This window comes from Elaeis guineensis, chromosome 14 (genome assembly GCF_000442705.2).
Source record: "Elaeis guineensis isolate ETL-2024a chromosome 14, EG11, whole genome shotgun sequence".
In the NCBI taxonomy this organism is placed as follows: domain Eukaryota; kingdom Viridiplantae; phylum Streptophyta; class Magnoliopsida; order Arecales; family Arecaceae; genus Elaeis; species Elaeis guineensis.
Genome location: NC_026006.2, coordinates 42,108,765 through 42,130,560, shown reverse-complemented (window position 1 = coordinate 42,130,560; position 21,796 = coordinate 42,108,765).

Sequence of the window (21,796 nt, the reverse complement as noted above, 5' to 3'; positions counted from 1 at the left end):
TCACTAGCCATCAGATCAGATAGGAATCTCTAATGTGTGTGACCCCGCAGGTTCGAATCTAAACCGGTAGCACAGGAACCAATTCCTGTACTAATCGAAGTGACCATCTAGCAATGGTACCCGACGTTCAGATAGGTCGAATAGTCGCAATCGCAACATTCAGAACCTACGCGAATATGGTTACTGTATAATTCATCCCTTTTGACTCCTGTGTATAGGACGACTCAAGGTTAAACTGTCAACCCTGATCAGATCATCCGAATCATGCTCAACTCAAACAGTCCTGTGACTCCTCACTAGGACTACCCTAGCCAAGGTTTTGCTAAATTGAAACACGATTGTACACAGCTTCTGAACTGGAGTAGTCAATCCCATCTTGACACATGCACCGACAAGTCAAGTACTTGATTACACCCAGCAGCCTTCCATCACTGAATTAGAAATTCAGGTAGTCCAGTGCCTAAGTGCAGTGAGTTACTTTCAAGTCATCATGGCGGTCTCAGGTCGGAGAGATATTTATACCCATATCCCATTGGAGTAAATCTTGACAGCAGAAAAAGCTCCGGAGTCGATCACGATCAGTGCAGATGTACCCTTACATCTCACCTGTATGCCATACCAGTGTCTCCACACTTCTTGGTTAAGAGGACAACCAACCCATATGGCACACAACGACCTATGCTTGATAAACATTGTTGTCCTTGGTAACAACGTATCATTTGGTCGCGAACAGGTTTAAGGACTAAACGACAAATCCTCCTTTGTCGAGTCTAAATAGTCCTTAGGACTTCACCACAACACAGTAGTTCATTAGAAGATGAAACAATTTGTGATAAAAAATATCAAAATAATTTTTATTTATTTATAATTCATATACTAATACAAGAAAGAGCACAACCGTCAACAGGCTGACGATTGGTTTTGGGACACTATTCCCAACAATCTTCCACTTGGCCTAAAGCTAATCGGTGCAGTATCTAATATCCATCTTCGACTTGAAGTCATCGAACTCCTTCACCGCAATGGCTTTAGTCAATGGATCGGTCAGGTTCTCCTTTTCATCGATCTTTTGAAGGTCGACGTCACCTCGATCCACGATTTTTTGGATGAGATGGTAGCAGCACAGAATATGCTTCGTCCGCTGGTGTGCCTTCGGTTCCTTCGCCTGAGCAATGGCTCCGAGCTGTCATAATAGAGCAAAATTGGACCAACAAGGGAGGGTGCTACTCCAAGCTCGATGATGAATTTTCTCAGTCACACCACTTCTTTGGCAGCATCTGATGCAGCGACATACTCTGCCTCGCAAACTGAATCAGCCACAGTGTGCTGCTTGGAACTCTTCTAGCAGACAGTCCCACCATTAAGGGTAAAAATAAATCTCGACACACTTTTGCTGTCATCGTGATCAGACTGAAAACTAAAATCTGTAAACCCCATAAGTCTCAAGTCCGATTCATCATAAACAAGCCACTGGTCCTTAGTATTTCTTAAATACTTCAAGATGGTTTTAACAACCTTCCAGTGATTCTCCCTGGATCAGATTGGTATCTACTCACTACCCCTAGTGAGTATGCCACATCTGATCGTGTACATATCATGGCGTACATGATAGATCCCACTGCCGAAGCATATGAAATTCTACCCATACGCTCTCTCTCTTGAGGTATTGTCGAACAATCCCTCTTCGAGAGAAAAATTTCATGGCCTATCGGTAGATAACCTTTCTTGAAATTCTCCATGCTGAACCTCTTCAGCATAGTATCAATGTACATGGACTGGGATAAGCCAAGCAACCTTTTAGATCTATCCCTATAGATCCTCATCCCTAGGATGTAGGAAGCTTCTCCCAGATCCTTCATGGAGAACTGTGACGACAGCCAAATCTTTATTCCTTGTAATGTAGGAACATCATTCTCGATTCAGAGAATGTCATCCACATACAATACAAGAAATATCACTACTGGACCATTAGCCTACTTATAAATGCAGGGCTCTTCTCCATTCTTAACGAAGCCATACATTTTGATCGTCCTATCAAAACGTATGTTTCAACTCCGGGATGCCTGCTTAAGTCCATAAATAGACCTCTGTAGCCTGCACACCTTAGACTCATCTGTGAATGTGAACCCTTCAAGTTGTATCATATACACCTCTTCGTCCAGCTCTCCATTTAGGAAAGCTGTCTTCACATCCATCTGCCAGATTTCATAGTCCAGATGGGCAGCTATCACAAGCATAATCCGAATGGATTTGAGCATTGCCATAGAAGAAATATCTCGTCATAGTCTATACCATAACGTTGACGATATCCCTTGGCAATCAGACCGACTTTATAGGTCTCCATCTTTCCGTCTGCGCCCCTCTTCCTCTTGAAGACCCACTTACACCCTATGAATTTTACTCCTTCGGATGGGTCAACCAATGTCCACACATCGTTGACCTTCATGGACTCCATTTTGAATTTCATGGCCTCTAGCAATTTCTCAGAGTCAGGTCTCTGCATTGCATCCATATAGGTGATCGGATCCTCATCATTTTCATCAAGTTCGACAGGATCACCGTTTCGGACCAAGAAACCATAGTATCTGTCCGGTTGACGTGGTACTCTACCAGACTGCCTTAAGGGTGCAGGAACAATGGGCTTCGGATCTGATCTAACCAAATTCGGTTCAGGTTCAGCAACTTGTGTCGGTTTTTTCACCTACCGAACTTTCTCAAGTTCGACCTTAGAGGCAACAGTCCTTTCACCAAGGAACTCCTTTTCCAAAAAGATTGCCTTAAGGCTGACAAACACCTTATGCTCATCAGCTAGATAGAAATAATACCTTTTGGTCTCTTTTGGGTACCCTATGAAATAACACTTGTCAGACCTAGGTCCAAGCTTGTCCATAATTAAATGTTTAACATAAACCAAACACCCCCAAATCTTAAGGTGCGAGAGAACTGGCTTACGTCCTATCCATATCTCATAAGGCATTTTGGTTACAGACTTACTCGGAACCCTATTTAGAAGGTAACAAGCCGATTCGAGCGCATATCCCCAGAGGAAGATCGACAGACCAGCAAACTCCATCATGGATCGAACCATATCCAACAAGATCCGATTCCTCTTTTCAGACACACCATTATGCTGTGGTGTTCCAGGAGGAGTCCACTGAGAGAGAATCCCATTCTCTCCAAGATATGTCAGAAACTCATTGAAAAGATATTCACCTCTTCGATCAGATCGAAGAGTTTTAATACACTTTTCAGTTTATTTTTCTACCTCATTTCAGAATAGTTTGAACATTTCAAACGACTCCGACTTATGCTTCATTAAGTAGACATACCCATACCTCGATAGGTCGTCTGTGAAGGTTATGAAGTAGAAATATCCACCTCTTGCACTTGAGCTCATGGGTCCACATATATCAGAATGTACCAGATCCAAGAGTTCACTGGCTCGCTCACCTTTTTCAGTAAAAGGTGACTTGATCATCTTATCAAGAAGACAGGACTCACAGGTTGGAAGTGATTCATAATCACCAACTTCAAGAATTTCTTCTTGAGCCAACCTGTTTATCTTGTTCTTATTGATATGACCTAGCCTACAGTGCCAAAGATAGACTTCTGACATATTATCCATTCTAGGACGTTTACCGAAGGTTTGAACCATATTAACAGGCTGTGATAGTAAGTAAATTTCATTATTTAGTTGTCCAACAAACATTATAACACCATTCAAAATGATATTGCAAATATTTTTTTTTATTAAAAATTCATAACTGTACATGGCCAAAAGGCCTACAGAAATAATATTTAATAAAAAATTTGGACAATAGTGACATTCACTCAAAATTACATTACGAGAATTGATTACAAGGTTTATGATTCCTAAAGCTAGAACTGAAACTTTGCTTCCATCTCCAACGTTCAGGAACCTCTCGCCTTCATCAAATCTCCTACTGACCTGCAGACTCTATATCGAATTATAGATATGATAAGGGCTTTCGATATCTAATACCCAAGCAGTAGTATCACAAATGAAAAAGTTGCAAGGTGTTATCATATAATTACCTTGCATCTTCTTCGGTCTGTTCAGATCTAAGGAGGCAATGTATAGAGGATAATTCCTCTTCCAGTGCCCCTACTTCTTGCAAAAGAAGCACTCCACCTGGCTCTGATCGGACTTGTACTTCTCGATCTGACCCTGTGCAAACGTCCCTGCATGCGGCTGCACCTTCTTATTCTTCTTCTTCTTGTTCTTCTTCCCTTTCTTAAAGGGTCGACGATCAGAAGAAGACCCTCCCACAATATTCACCGACTCCTTATGGAGCTGGTGGTCCTTCTCAAAGTTCTGCAGTAACCCCAACAAGCCGTAGTAGTTCACTGCAGGCTTTGTCATCCGAAAATGAGTAAGGAAGGGGAGGAAGGACTTGGACAAAAAATTAAGGATCGCATCCTTACTGAGCTGCTCATGCAAGGGAAAGCCCAGTTTACTTAGGCGCTCAATCATTTCGATCATGTACAGTACATGATCAGTGACTGAGGTCCCATCCCTCATCCGAGCATTGAAAATGGCACAACTAGTTTTATGCCTTTCAACGTCGTCAGGCATGCCAAAGGAGTCGTTCAACATTTGAAGCATCTCCTACGACTGGGCGTTCTTGAATCTGCGGCTGAACTCATCATTCATTGCCGCCAGCATTATGCACCGAACAGTGGTGCGGTCGTTGAGCCACTTCTGGTAAGTGTCTCAGATCGTCCCTCTAGCATTCGAGGCTGGCTCTTCAGGTACCGGATCTGTTACTACATAAAGGATCCGTTCATGCTCAAGGATAATTTTTAATTTTCGATACCAGCTATCGAAATTAGGTCCCATGAGCTTGTCATTATCTAATAATGATCGGAGCGACAGGATAGTGGCCATAGGTGCATAAAGAAAAATCAGATCTTTATTAGTATATAAATTATTAATACTAAAGACTTGGACTTTAGTCTAAAGTTTCTCCCAGTATTTTTACGAACTGGTAGCCTCAACCTCCAATTCGAGGAATTACTTTAATTCTTTAGTGGGTACTAGAATTCACATAGACCACACACGAGCCTAACTTTGGTTGGTCAACCCATGTGCATCTCTGGGTAGGTTCACAACCAGTTGTTTCTCTAAACAACTTCTAGTAATTAATTTTATCCCAGAACATAATCAGTAGGCTTTGGCCTCCACTGAAAAGATCTGGTTAGGTCCAACCATTAACATGACTTGATTTGGTAAATCGGACCAATAAATGATCAGGCCTGACTTTGGCCGGCCAACTTGACCACCATCAGAAAGACTCAACCAAATTATCATATTATAAATGATAATTCCATTAGTCAATAAGCACCAGGCCTTTGGACCTCCAGTGATTATTAAACTAATGGACTCATTATCACTCACTTAATGAGAGGCTATGACTTAGTTATCACTATAACTTAATCATTTTTAGGGATCTAATAATTTTTGAGGATTTTATTAAAGGATAGAAGAGAAGAAATTAACTAGCCAATTTCAATCCTTCCACTGACTTCACCAAGTTAGATTAAAAAAGATTTAATTAAAGCCGGCATTAGGAGTACCTAAATCAGTCACACTGATTTACCTAATGACATGGATGAGCCCTAATCACCAAGTGATCTAATCAAAACCTAACTCACCAGGTTGGCCAGGTAAGTGAGATCAGTGGAAGGGATGTGCCATTAACTCATCAGAGATCGAATCAATGCGAGTAGCTTTCAGTTAAAAATCACTGGTCAAACTACCGAACTTACCTTAGACACCAACCGGTTCATTACTTTTAATTTGATCAACTTAGTAAATAGGGTTTCACCGCGTAGCCTTGAATTAAGTCCATCTTGGTCTAGTTAAAGACATGGACCCATTCAACTACAACTATTGGAGTTGAGTCTAGAGTGTCCTTGACCTAATCTAATTCAACTTTTGATTTGATTTGATCAATTACTCTAATTTAGTCCATTTCTTTAAGCTAACCTTAGGTCTAACCGAATTATGGACCTAATCCATCTAACCCATTGACTCACAAGTTTATGAAATTGTCTTAGGTCTTAATTCACAATTCTAGACCAACTAAACAACACTTAATTCTTTTAATTAAGTATTTGGGCTGATGGGTTAGAGTTTGGCATTTCAAAAATAATTTTTAAATTTGAAAGATTTTATTTTTTGTTTATCAAATGTATTGACTCATTTCACAAATGGATCAGCACATTTCATAAACAGCAATCCTATTGCTAATTACATAACAGAAAATAACTCAATCAAAATAAATCATGAATATTCTTTTAGATCTAATCTAACACATTCATGATAAATTTTATAATTGAACCTTTACAATTAAGTCATTTTGCTGCTTCGTCTGTATGGGATATAATCGCTCGGCACCTCTACCGCCATAGAAGAACCCCATCGAATGGGAGGAGAGGACCTTTAAATCTTACTTTTCTCCTATGATCGGACGACCATGGCAACCAACCCAATTAGACTACTTGCTACTTGGATCAAGTATATCTAAATATACCAATTTTAAAATTTAAATTTTAAATTTCAAATTTTAAATTTTAAATTTTAAACAAATTTCAAATTTCAAATTTTAAATTTTTGAATTTTAAATTTTGAATTTTAAATTTTGAATTTCAAATTTAAAATTTTAAACAAATTTCAAATTTCAAATTTTGAATTTTAAATTTTTAAATTTTGAATTTCGAATTTCAAATTACAAAATTCAAATTTCAAATTTTGAATTTCAAATTTTAAATTTAAACTTTTAGATTACTACTTAATCTACGCATGCAAATGTATATCATATTTTAGAACCTACTCTGATACTATTTGTGGAAAAAATTTTAGTGCAGGGGTAAAACGATAATTTTAAAATTTTTTCAAAATTATAATTTTATAGCAAAAATTATTAATTAATCTAATTAATTAACATATATTAATCCTACATAAAGATCTAAATATGATATATATAGCATATATTTAAATTTAAAATTTTAAATTCTACAGTAAATATTTTACTATTATGTGTTCAGAACACATTACCTTCGTGCAGGTAGTCGATCGCTGCAGTCTGATCATCGTCGGAAAGGTCTGATCATCGTAATGTAGCCACACTGTATGTCTGGTCTCTGTGGATCGTCCACACGAAGCTTTCGATCTGATTGGCTCCTCACGAATGTTAGTTCGTCGCAGAACTCTTTTGATGGTCGATGCTGATCGAACTCCTTTGATCGATGTCTACCAATTCCTCGGATGCTTTGGATCATCAGCAGAGATACTTAAGAGGTTGATAAAGTTTTTTCTGAAGTCTGGTGGGCTCACGACACTCGTAGCTCACCTTCTCACTTTTCGATCCCTAGGTAAAAACCCTAGGGTACTCTCAGAAAAACCCTGTGCCCTTTCTGTTTCTTTTCTTTTCTCTTCTTTTTTTTCTTTTCTCACACACAGAGCCTTTCTCACGCCACCCTTTCTCTCTAGGATCAGATTTCACATGCCCCACCTTCTCTCTTATTTTAAAATGGTGCAAGATCACATCTTTTCAGCCTTTTCACCGTGTGAGAGGATAAAGCTAGGTGGTTGCTCACTTGAATTCAAATCGAATTTGAATTCAAATGCCAACCAACCTATCCTTATCCACTCAAGGCGTGAGAAGAGAAGGGGTGTGGGTTCTTTGCGCGTGGAGAGTTTACACGAGAAACTTTTTCTCGTGTAAAGAATGGGGCGCATAAAAGGATAAGGTGGCGCATGGATTAGTTGCCCATTCAAATTCAAACATTATTTGAATTTGAATGGCCAACCAACCTTATCATTATTCACACAAGTGGCACACAAGGGAGGGCGTGGGAAGGCTTCTGCGTGGGAGAAAATTTATGAGAACTCATTTCTCGTGAATTCAAATAGGCACAGGTGAGGTGAGGTGGCGCAGGGAGATAAGTCAAGGTGGTTTCAAATATTAAATCAACCTAATTGAACCAACCTTATTAAAATAGGTTAGGCACAATTAGACTAAGTTAAACCTAACACAATTAGGCTTAATTAAGCTCAATAAAATCTTAATCAAATCAAAAATTGACTAAGCCTAATCCCTTATCAGATCAGGGACCAAACCACCTCGGCGATTAGGTCAACTCTTAACCTAATCGGGTCAAACCCAACTGAATCCAATTCAATTGGACTTGATCCAAAAATAATTACTCAATCAAATTAAGTTAATTAGTGATCAAATTACTAATTAAACCTCTCATAAATACTGAGTCCAAATTTGATGGGCAATCGGGCATCAAAGTCCATCGATATGAAATCTTGATTGAAGAGTCCCAAATCAGTGGGACTCTTGACCTCAGTATCCAAAATATGTGGAACTCATGATTAAAAAATCCTGATTCTCAATCATAAAATCTTAGACATGTAAGACTCAGAGTCCCTGAGTATTAGGACTCTTGGTCGAAGAGTCCCAGTCCAGTGGGACTCTTCACCAGCCATCAGATCAGATAGGAACCTCTAATGTGTTTGGCCCTGCAGGTTCAAACCTAAGTCAGTAGCACAGAAATCAATTTTTGTACTAATCGAAGTGACCATCTAGCAATGGTACCCGAAGTCTAGATAGGTCGAATAGTCACAATCGCAACATTCAGAACCTACGCGAATATGGTTACTGTATAATTCATCCCTTTTGACCCCTGTGTATAGGACGACTCAAGATTAAACTGTCAACCTTGATCAGATCATCCGAATCGTGCTCAACTCAAACAGTCCTATGACTCCTCACTAGGACTATCCTGGCCAAGATTTTGCTAAATTGAAACACGACTGTACATAGCTCCTGAACTGGAGTGGTCAATCCCATCTTGACACATGCATCGATAAGTCAAGTACTTGACTACACCCTGCAGCCTTCCGTCACTGAATTAGAAATTCAGGTAGTCCAGTGCCTAAGTGCAGTGAGTTGCTTGCAAGTTACTGTGGCGGTCTTAGGTCGGAGGAAATTTATACCCATATCCCATCGGAGCAAATTTTGACAGCAGAAAAAGCTCCGAAGTCGGTCATATTCAGTGCAGATGTATCCTTACATCTCACCTGTATGCCATACCAGTGTCTCCACACTCCTTGGTTAAGAGGACAACCAACTCATATGACACACAACGACCTATGCTTGATAAACGTTGTTGTCCTTGGTAACAACGTATCATTTGGTCGCGAATAGGTTTAAGGACTAAACGATAAATCCTCCTTTGTCGAGTCTAAATAGTCCTAAGGACTTCACCACAACACAGGAGTTCATTAGAAGATGAAACAATTTGTGATAAAAAATATCAAAATAATTTTTATTTATTTATAATTCATATACTAATACAAGAAAGAGTATAACCATCAACAGACTGACGATTGACTTTGAGACACTATTCCCAACACACATACCTTCTAAGTTGATTGATGGTGTGTCCCTCCCTAAGCCGGAAGATGAATGGGATGAGTTTGATAAGAAAATGACTCAGCTCAATGCTAAAGCCATGAATATTTTATATTGTGCCCTAGATGTAAATAAATTTAATCATATTTTCACTTATAATTCAGCTAAAAAAATTTAGGATAGGTTAGAAGTTATACATGAGGGCACAAACCAAGTTAAAGAGTCAAAAATCAACATGCTTGTGCACAACTATGAATTGTTTAAAATGAAACCTGATGAGTCTATAACTCAAATGTTTACTCATTTCATTGATATCATAAATAATCTAAAAAGTCTTGAAAAGTGTTATTTTAATAGTGACCTTGTAAGAAAAGTTCTTAGGTCTCTTCCAAGATTATGGGAGGCAAAGGTCACAGTGATTCAAAAAGCTAAGGACTTAAACATCCTACCTTTGGAAGAGCTACTTGGATCTCTCATGACCCATGAGCTGACTATGAAGTAACATTTTGAAGAAAAGACCAGAAGAAAGAAGATAATTGCCCTCAAATCAATGGCTCAAGAAGATAAAGATTCAGAAAAATCATAAAATAGTGAAGATGATGAGGATTTAGCATTAATCACAAGAAAATTTAGACACTTTATGAAGAAAAAAAGACAAGGGACTAAGATAAGACCACCCATTAAGGGAGAGCTGAGTAAAGAAAAAGAGAAAGGACAGTCCATCATTTGTTATGAATGTAAGAAGCTAGACCACTTTAGATCGAACTGTCCCCAGCTCAAGAAGGGTTAGAAGAAGTTCAAGAAGAAAAAGACAATGATGGCTATATGGAGCGATAGTGATGACTCCACTTCAAATAATGAATTTCATGAAGAAGCCAACCTATGCCTTATGGTATATAAAAATGAGGTAATCACTAAAATTTAAAGTGAATTTTCTTATGATGAACTGCAAAAAGCTTTTCATGAGCTTTTGGATGATTTAAAAAAATTAGAACTGAAAAATAAAAATCTAAAATTAAAAAATCAAACTTTATTTAAAGAAAAAGAAGTGATCTCCAACAAAAATAAAGAATTAAAAATGAAATATCAAACTCTATCAAAGAAAAAAGAAGAAATTTTAAGTATAAACAAAACTCTTGGAAAAGAAAATCAGAACCTAAGGGAAGAAGTAACCAAATTAAAACCAATATTATTTATCCTGAGCTCAAATAAACTTCAAATGATTATTGACAATCAAAGAGCGATGTATGATAAAGCCGACCTTAGTTATAATACTCTTAGAAAATAAAAATTTTGGAAAAATATTTTTGTTAATGCATCCATGAATAAATTATCAAACATTACATATTTTAAATGTGGCAAGATAGGACATAAAGCTTATGAGTGCTTGTCAAACAAATTTATTAGTACAAATATTAAGAAAATATAGATTTCAAAAAGAATTATTGTGACTAACCCCAAAAGACCCAAGTTAGCTTGGGTACCTAAAGTTAAAACTTGATTTTATGTATGTAGGTGTGTCTTGCATCCCAAGCAACGAAACAAAAATGGTATCTTGATAGTGGGTGCTCAAGATATATGACCGATGATGAGTCTCAATTCATTACTTTGAAAGTTAAGAATGGAGGAATGATCATCTTTGGAGATAATGGTAAAAATAAGATCATCAGTATAGGTAATATTGGTATCACTCCCTCCACTTGTATTGAAAATATTTTGCTTATAGATGGTCTTAAGCATAATTTATTAAGCATTAGTCAATTATATGGTAAGAGTTATAAAGTAATTTTTGAATCATTCATGTGTATTGTAACTAGTCCTTTTGATGATAGCACTAGGTTCATTGGACATAGGCATGGCAATATTTACATGGTAGATTTGGATAATCTTTTCATGCAAAATATACAATATCTTGTGGCCATGAATGCTAAAATCAATGTGACTAGTTGGCTTTGGCATCGTAGGCTTACACATATTAGTATGCACACACTATCTAAAATTATTAAGAAGAATTTGGTTTCTGATTTGCCAAAGATAAATTTTGAAAAAGATAATATCTGTGATGCATGCCAATTAGGTAAGCAAACAAGAATTTCTTTTAAATCCAAGAACATTGTTTCAACTTTTAAACCTTTAGAACTTTTACATATGGATTTGTTTGGTCCTACAAGGACAACTAGCCTAAGAGATAAAAGATATGATTTTGTGATTATCGATAATTTCTCATATTTTACTTGGATCTTATTTTTAGCATCTAAAGATGAAGTATTTTTAATTTTTTCTAAGTTTTGTTGAAAAATTTTAAATAAAAAAAATTTACCAATTATTTCAATTCGTAGTGACTACGATATCGAATTTGAAAATAAAATTTTGAAAAACAGGGATAGATCATAATTTTTCTACACCTACAATATTCCAACAAAATAGAGTAATAAAAAAAATAGAACTCTTGAAGAAATAGTCCATACCATACTATATGAGAACTATCTTCCAAAATATTTTAGGCAGCAGCTATCAATATAGCATGTTACATCTTAAACTGTGCTTTAATAAGATCAATTTTAAAAAAAATACCTTATGAATTATGTAAAGGTAGAAAACCTAATATAGGATATTTTCATATTTTTGGTTGCCGTTGCTTTATTTTAAATAATGGTAAAGATAGCTTAAAAAAATTTGATGCTAAATCTGATAAAGCTATCTTCCTTGGCTATTTCACTTCTAGTAAAGCTTTTAGAGTTTTCAATAAAAGAACTCTAGTAGTAAAAGAGTCAATCCATGTAGTTTTTGATGAGACTAATGATCTTCCATCAGAAAAGAGAGAGGGTGCTGATGATGCCAGTATCTTAGAAGAAGGAATGAAAGAGCTCACCATCAATGACTCAAATGAGCAAAACAAAGACTAGCAGGAGGAAAAGCATAAGGATGAGAGCATCAATGATCAAAATGTTCAAGAACAACCTCAAGATACAAATGATCTTCCAAAAAAATGAAGGTATGTCCATAATCACTCTAAAAAATTAATCATTGGTGATCCGACATAAAGGATAAGAACTTGATCTTCTTTTAGAGATGTATGTAATTATGTAGCCTTTATTTCTCACTTAGAACCTAAGACAATAGAAGAAGCTGAACAAGATCATAACTGGATAAAAGCTATGCAAGAAGAGTTAAACCAGTTTGAAAGAAATAGTATATGGACTCTTATTGCTAGACCTAAAAACCATCCAATAATTGGAACAAAATGGGTATATAGGAATAAACTTGATGAAGATGGTTATGTAATTAGAAATAAAGTAAGACTAGTTGCTAAAGGATATAACCAACAGGAAGAAATTGATTTTGATGAAACATTTGCACCGGTTGCTAGATTAGAAGCTATAAGAATATTGCTTACTTATGTATGTTTCATAAATTTTAAACTATTTCAAATGGATGTTAAAAGTGCCTTTCTAAATGGCTATATTGCTGAAGAGGTATACATAGAGCAACCCCCAAGCTTTGAAAATCATAAATATCCAAACCATGTATTTAAATTAAGCAAAGTCTTGTATGATTTGAAACAAGCCCCTAGGGCTTGGTATGAAAGACTAAGTAAATTTTTATTAGAAAATAGTTTTTTTAAAAAAAAAAGTAGATACAACTTTTTTTATAAAAAGAAAAGATGAAAAAATATTAGTTATACAAATATATGTTGATGATATTATATTTGGATCTACTAATGAAGCTTTGTGTCAAGAATTTGCCAAGCTTATGCAGGAGGAGTTCGAGATGAGTATGATAGGAGAACTCACTTTCTTTCTCGGACTCCAGATCAAGCAAATGAAAGAAAGGATCTTCATTATCCAAAGCAAGTATACAAGAGAATTATTAAAGAAATTTAGGATAGAGAGCTCCAAGAGTGTAAGTACTTCTATGACCCCTTCCTCTAAATTAGATAAGGATGAACATGGTAAGTCTATTGATTCAAAGCTTTACAGAGGCATGATAGGTTCTTCATTATATCTTACTGTCAATAGATCTGATATAATATTCAGCATATGTATGTGTGCTAGATTTCAGTTTAATCTTAAAGAGTCACACTTGAATGCTGTTAAAAGAATATTCAAATACCTAAAAGGAATACAAAATCTAGGACTCTGATTTTCTAAGCAATCTTCTATTAATTTAATAGGTTACTCAGATGCTGATTTTGCTGGATGTAGATTAGACAGAAAAAATACTAGTGAAACTTGATAATTTTTAGGAGTCAACTTAATCTCTTGATTTAACAACAAGCAAAATTTGATGGCATTGTCTATGACCGAGGTCGAATACATTGCAGCCGAAAGTTGCTGTGCTCAAATCTTATGGATTAAGCAACAGCTCATAGATTTTGAAATTAAACTTAAAGACATTCCTATAAGATGTGATAATACTAGTGCCATTAGTTTAACTAAGAACCCAATCCAACACTCTAGGTCAAAATATATTGAGATTAGACATTACTTTATAAGGGAACATAATCAAAACAATGATGTAATGCTTGAATATATAAATACTGAGAAATAATTAGCTGACATATTCACTAAAGCATTAAATGAAGATAGATTTTGTATAATTAGGAGGGAATTAGGCATCTTAGATCCTTTAGCTTGACCTCTCATCATGATTCTTCTTTCAAAATCCTTCCAAAATTCTTTTACTTCATCATCTTAAATTTAAATGGTAATCTGATTTTATTTGAGGTCTGATTCATGCTAATTAAAAATCATCAGAGTTATTCAGATATGATCTCGAATTTTTTTTTTTGTTGAAATTTTTCATCAAAAATCATATCAAAATTAATCTAAGCTCTACATGATCATCGCAAGTCGATTCAAATCTTTTCAAATTTTTTTCTTTGATTTTTCTCTCATTTTTGAATTTATTTTCATCGCCTGAACCAAGCCTGGATGGGACGACCCATGGGACGTCCTAATTTGTCAGGTAAATGGGTTTAAGTAGGTCGATCCATTAAATATTTTCACTAAAACTCCAAAGGGGCCGACTCATTCACGATTCATCTTCCTCCTCTTCTCATCCCAAACTTAAGCTCTTCTCCAAGCTTCTCATCGGCCACAAATTTCAAAATCCAACCCTTCATCCATCCAAAAATTCCTAGTTTCAACCTTAAAAACTTGGGAAGACTCTTTCTTTTGGCCTATCCATGATCAAAACCCACTCTTTCATGCTCTTTATCAAAATCCTTGAAACCTTCATTTCAAAAATCCTAATCAAACACCTCTAAATCCCTCATTTCTCTTCATTCTCATTAACTCTTCACCCTATATTCCTCTCTTGACCAATTTTTTAGCCCTCATTGCAACAATGGCTCCCAAGATGCAGCTGCCCCAAAGAAGGAAATCAGTGAGGCCACTGGAAGTAGAAGAAAGAATAAAGAGGACCACTCAGATCCCTGCTCAAGCCTTTCCTCCCAGAACTTTAAGTAAGATTCCTCTCTCTGTCAGAAAAATTGCTTTAGGGAGGAATGTAGATTTTCGATTCTTAAGAAGAGATGATTTTTTAATTGGTGAAAAGATAATTAATCAAGGGTAGAGGTTCTTTTGTAGCTTGTCTGAGCCGGTATACATAGACCTGGTGAAAGAATTTTACTCAAATCTAGTGTTTACTGATGGAATTCTATGATTAGTTGTAAAGGATATTGAAATTGTCCTAAATGCTGCTAGGTTGGGTAGATTACTTCAAGTGCCCTATAAGGAAAGCTATCTTGATGAGCTTCCTAGGAAAGAGGATGGACTCAGGACCATCCTAGGGAGAGATGATGTTGCAGGTTTCATAAAAATTGAGGTAAAAAATCTGAGTGTAGAGATGAGACTACTCCACCACATGATCTCTAGGATCTTCTTCCCCAGAGGGAGAAGATATGACCTAATGACTGGATGAGATATTTGTCTGATGCATCATGTTGTATCTGAGTTTCCACTGAATCTCTCATTTATGATGATTGATGTCATGAAGGAGGCCTTGAATAGATCCAAGGCTCCCTTACGTTATGGAATGGCCCTGATAGTTATTTTTAGACACAGTGGTGTGAGTTTTGAGGGGGAGGCTGTGTGTAGATTACTAAACACTGATATTTACAATGACCACTCTCTTCGACATATGGGTTTCATCAGAGTGGATGGTCATTGGACCAAGGATTGAGATGCTGCAGTTGTGGAGGAGGAGGATGAGAAGCGTGCTGAGGGGAGGATCCCTTATCACCACTTGAGCCCAGGTTGAGCCCTAATATTCATTTTGTGTCAAAGCCTAAGGTAGGTCCTTCAGCTAGTGCACCTCTGTCTATGAGCCGTACTGTACCATCATCATCTAGATTGGGGGAGGATGAGATGGGACTGCTAGCTGAGCAGGTTGCAGGCATTCTTTCCATCCAGCAGCAGCAGTTCTAGGAGCAGCTCTTTCAGCAGTTTCAGCAGCAGATCCTTCACAGATGCAGTATCGCCCTCCTCAGTCGAGCTCATTCTCTGCTTCCTTTTCAGATCTCTCAGTTGTGCCTCATATCTCCTCTTTGATACAGTTATTGACTGATTTGAGCTCGATATTGAAAAGTGTGAAGGGCTCTATGCTCAGATTCAGTGGCAGACTTTTCGACATAGAGAGGGAGATCAGACTGATCTTGACTTCTCTAACAGCTGGAGCGGGCACCTCGAGCAGTTCATCATCTCAGTTAGCTGATCTTGCTCAGGAGGTAGAGAGACTTCTTGGCCTGCTCAGATCGTCACTTAAGCTGATCCAGGTTGATATTAGGAGCTCGAGGGATTATGTTTCATCTGATCTTGAGGGGCTCAGAGTTTCAGTGAGAGCTGCATGATCTCAGTTAGATACCATTAGGACTCAGCTCTAGTCTAGACCCTCTGTATCCACTGAGCCTAACCTTGTTCAGCCTATCGCGTTCCATCCCCCGACCTCTTCTACTCGGATCAGGTCATCCAATCGAGGCTGAGGCAGACGTGTTCGTGACTCTACTTAGGAGTCATTCCCTCATTTTGTTCCTTCTGTTTACGAGCCTGATGCCTAGTTTCTCTGATCATGATTTTACTATTTTGTATTAGCTTCTTTAGGTCTCATACTATTTGGTTATTGTATTTTGTACTTGGTTATTGTATAAGAATCTTTATAGATATGTTTGGTAATGACTTGATCATGTATTTGACTTTTATAACCTTCTATTTTGTTGTATTTAAATGAGATTATTTATTATCATCTTTTGTATTGTTAACTTATGACTATGACTTTTTAGATATTTGTAAATAAATTTCTATTCAATTAAAAGTTACTCTAATACCTGCCGCAAGACCATAGCCCATGATCTACTTCTCTCACTCATTAACAATTTTACTGTTTATAAACTCTCTTTAATTTATTTTTGATGATGTCAAAAAGGGAGAGAAATAAGAAAGAGAGAAAGAGGGAGTTTTTTTTTAAAAAATTTCTATGGTTATTTTTTATATTAGAAAGGGGGAAAATTTTTTCAGGATGGTTACTTTTGTCTTTTCATATAAGAAAAGGGAAGACTTTTGATTTTAGAAATAATTTTTGGCAATGCTTTGATTTTTCAAAAGTAATTTTCAGCAAAAATAAAAACGTATGGTTTAAAACATCATAACTTGCTGATAATGTGGAACTCATGATTCTCTATAACTTGTGTTCAATTTTTGGCATGTTCTCTTAACTTTCAGGTGTTTTAAAAACTCAACCTCTTGAGCTTTATTGATCTCTCTTTGTGAACACTCAAATATTTTATCATCATCAAAAAGAGAGAAATTGTTGCTCCAAGAATTAATTTTGATGGTCACAAACCATTTGAGGGGACTACTAATGAGTTTTTTATCCTTGGAGAATACTTTGGTGTTGTTTCAAGTAGTCTAAAAATATTGAGTTTGAAAAGCTCCTTCAAGGATGCCAAAGTTGAAGATTTTGCAAGTTGAAGATATTTTTGAAGCCTTTTAGAAGTATCAAATTCATTCAAATCTATTTAAGAGTGTTTGATAGTATTTTGGTAAGTTTTGAATCTTAAATGTATGAAAAACTGGATTGGAACAAAATGGGACGACCCAATTGGGTCATCCCCTTGTATTGGGTAGCTGACACACACTTGTTTTGGCTTGTGGCATGCAGTGGGACGACCCATGAGTCGACTCCTGAGATCCTGAGATCAAAACAGAGAGCATGATTTTTTGTTTGACCAAATGAGGCAACTCATGGGTCTACCCATTCTCAGTGAGGCATCCTATGGGTTGACCCATACGAAGCTGACACTTATAACAGCTAGTTTTCAGCTCATTTTTGATGCATTTGATACGCATTAAATACACTCCAATGTCTCTTAACTGACTCTAAAATACTCTCAAGCCTAAATAAAGACTATAAATGCTCTCTAGAGGTAGAAAATCAAAAGAATCAAGAAGCATTCAAGCTCAAATCCATGAAAGAGAGAAAATCCTAGAAAGAGAGAAAAGAAGTATTCAATCAGCTGACCAACCACTCTCCAGCTGCATTTAAGTATCCCAATCATTTGAGGATATCCAATAAAGGCTTCTACTCTTTGAGTATTGTGCTTTTATATTTCTATTATGCTCATTTAAGGAGGTCTTATGTGCTAAAATTTTTATACTCTTTTCTTTTGCTATTGTACATTGAATTTTGAGTTTTGGGAGGTTTCAAAACTCAGATAGGTTGATCCGAACTTGAAATCGAAGAGTTTATGGGTTAGCTTATATATGAAAAATAAGTGTTCTTGCTTGGATAGTAAGGGTCGGTGTAATCCGATGAGTTGTAAATTGAAAATCTTTTTAGTAGATTGAATTCTCAAGTTAGGACTTGAGGAGTGGATGTAGGTGCAAGGTTAGCACCGAACTACTATAAATCTCTTATGTTTGATGTGTTTGCATATTTTTTTTCTTCATTGTGCTCTATATTTGTTCATTTATTAATTGTGTTTGATCTTCTTTTCTTTATTAATTAACTTATCTCACTCATCAAGTTGAGCACATTGCTTGTGAGCACTAATCATTAAAAATTTTAAAAGATCCAATTCACCCTCCCTCTTGGGCTTCATATTTGAGCAACAGCCATCTTCATGTAGGAGAATTTTTGGAGCATCCAATTCCACATCATCGAAGGATTGATGAACTACTAATGTCTCATCCTTTTGAAAATATTCTGATAATTAGGGCTCTTTTTTTTTCTTTGAGTGCGTAATGAACGGTTCGAGACTTAATTTTGTATACAGCTCGTCAATCTTTTCTTTCTCTTTTTTTTGTTGGAAAAGAAGTATAATACACTTGAGCAACTTGTGCAGTTAGTACAACTAGCTCGTTGACATAAGCTTTTGATCCATATTGGATTTCAATAAGCCCATGCCGTGGATCAACCTTCATACCATTATCGGTATCGAATCATTGGCACTTAAATAGAATGACACTATTACCTCCAATGTAGCTCATCTTAATTACTTTTTGAGGATTTCATATTAGTCACTCTCCATCTTATCTTCCCACCAGCTACCTTTTATACACACACTACTGTTCATTGTGCTTTTATAATTTTTATATTGCTGGGTGTGAAATTTAAAACCATTTATGTTACAGCCATTGTACCATGTCACATATTTTTCAAGCCCGTAACCTAATTGTCTCAGCTTCATTGGTATGGACTCGCTCTCTTGAATGACCTTCGTATTATAAAAATAATAAATTAAAAAAAATTAAAATATATAAAATGACAATGGATGCTTACCAATTAATGGAACCAACATGCAAAGTTCTCTGAGCATTGTGTTGATATTTCTTCATCACTTATGCTCGAATTTTCTCTTTTCAGCATGTCATCATATTACCTAAATATGCATAAGATAAATATACTGAAATAAGTGATTAAAGAGTTGAGATTGTGATGGACACTTACAGGACATATGGGTCGACCTCCACATAGTTTAGTAAAACATATGTCTCTGTCTATCGAAGTTCAGTATTGGAGAAAATCTGATGAACCTCATGCCTAAATTCTTGAGTGGGATAGACAAATATTGAGATCTCTAGCTCTAATCCCTCAACATCACTGTCATCGTTTCAGTCCACTTGAGTCAGCTTGGTCCGCACACTGAAATTAAAGTAGTATCGGCTGAAATTTGAAATATCTTCTATTATATAAGCCTCCACAATAGAGCCTTCAACTCGGACCTTATTTTTTACTTCTTCTTGAGACTGTGCTTATATCTTTCAAATAGATACATCCATCTATACTGCACTGGACCCTCTTACTCTAGCTTCATATGCCAAATAAATCACGAGGTGCTCCATGGAATCAAAGAAGCTGAAAGAGAATATCTTCTCCAACTTACATATGGTCTCTACACTACTAGTCTCAAGATTAGAGACATGGTCAGTGAATAGTTCGGTAGCACAAAGGTCTCTCAAGAGAAGGCTAAGCTTGATCAAAGAACTCCATATAGAGGTAGAAAGGAGATCAAACTAAGCCAATGGGAGTAATCATTGCAAAAATACATGGCAGTCATAGCTCTTTAGCTCATAGAAACTACAATCTTTGATAATGATGCACCAAGCTAGATTATTTGCATAACCATCTAAAAATTTAAGGCTCTTACACTATTTGCAAACATCCTTCAGTTGCTTCCTTGTTAAGGTGGCTTTAGAAATTTCTTAGGTGACATCTTAACCAGCTTTAATAGAGAATGCTTGCATATGTTCTTCATATCTGCTTGAGCTTTGGGATTGTCCTTCATCTTATCCTTGACATCTATAACAGTGTAGAAAATATGATCGAATATATTCTTCTCGATATGCATGATGTCAAAATTATGATGGATCAAATTGATGGACCAGTATGGCAATTCCCAGAAGATACTTCGCTTCACCCAGTTATGAATTGTACCGAACCCCCTAGGCTTCTGCTTGTCAAATTCAATGCCAAATGGAACTTTGTCCTATTGGGATATGCTTTGAAATACTTCCATACCACTGAGGCACTGGGGTGCATGGTCCTTTTCTATCTTATTCCTCCTGAAACTATTCCACTGCTTTCAAAAAGGATGATGCTCGAGGAGGAATTGACGATGATAATTGAACCAGCAGGGCTTACGACTATGCTCAAGCTAAAATGATTTTATATTCTCTATGTAATAGGGATATGCTAGTTTCTCATGAGTGCTCCATCCTGACAGTATCCCATAAGCAGAAAAATTGCTAATGGTCCACATCAATGTAGCCTTCATTATAAAATTCTGCTTCTTTGATGCATCAAAAGTATGAATGCCATCAAATCATAACAATTTTAGCTCATCAACAAGAGACTTTAGATATACATTAATGCTTCTACTAGGATGTCATGGTCCAAGAATGACTAACGTAAGAAAGATATTATATTCTTTCATATACATCCCAGGCGGTAGATTGTATGGAGTAATAAAAATTGGCCAACATGAATATTTTGAAAAGTGTAAGATTTCATGCATGCATTTCAAAATTTTATAGTGGAATAAAGCTAGATTAAACTTTTTAATCTATAAATATATGCATAAGATCAGATCTTAAAACATCTATAGAAGGATCTATGACATGGTATGCAATGCATAAAAAAATTTGAATTTACAATCAGCAAGCATGTAAAAAAATTAGCATAAGGAATAGATCATATCTACAGCTACTAGGATTTCGAACCCTATATCTGAGCATAGATAGATGAACACCGCAACTGAAACTCATGGATTGGAGGCTCTGCTAGTCACTCACAGCCATACAAGATATTCGATCTCTACGGATCATCCACATGAAGCTCTTGAATCGATCAGCCTTTCGTAGGAGTGCTAACTCACGTAGATGGCTTTTGATGGCAGATCTGATTTGATCTCTTTTTTTGATTAACTTAGACCCTTTCGATATTGAAGATGGATCAGCAGAGGTTGCTGGATATCAGAGAAAAATCAGATGAAGACTTTCTTTTCTTTATTTTTTTTTCATCCAAAAATTTTAGAACGATTCTAAATCTCTCACCCTAAGAGGAGTTGGATCTCCTCCAATCCTCACGTCAAGGAGATAGAAGCCCATCTCAAACCACATGCCCTAAGAAAGGTTTGATTCCTCTCTTTCTCAGCCTCTCACACGATGAAAAGTAGAGCATAATTGGCACACAGAAATTTATAACTTTTATGGTTGCCAAATACAATGTGAAGAGATTGGATAAGGATCAAATTGAGTTCAAATTCAAAACCACTTTGAATTCAAACTCTACCAGATTTGAACCCATCCTCTCAACCTTTTTCATGGTGAGAAACAAGTTTTCTCATA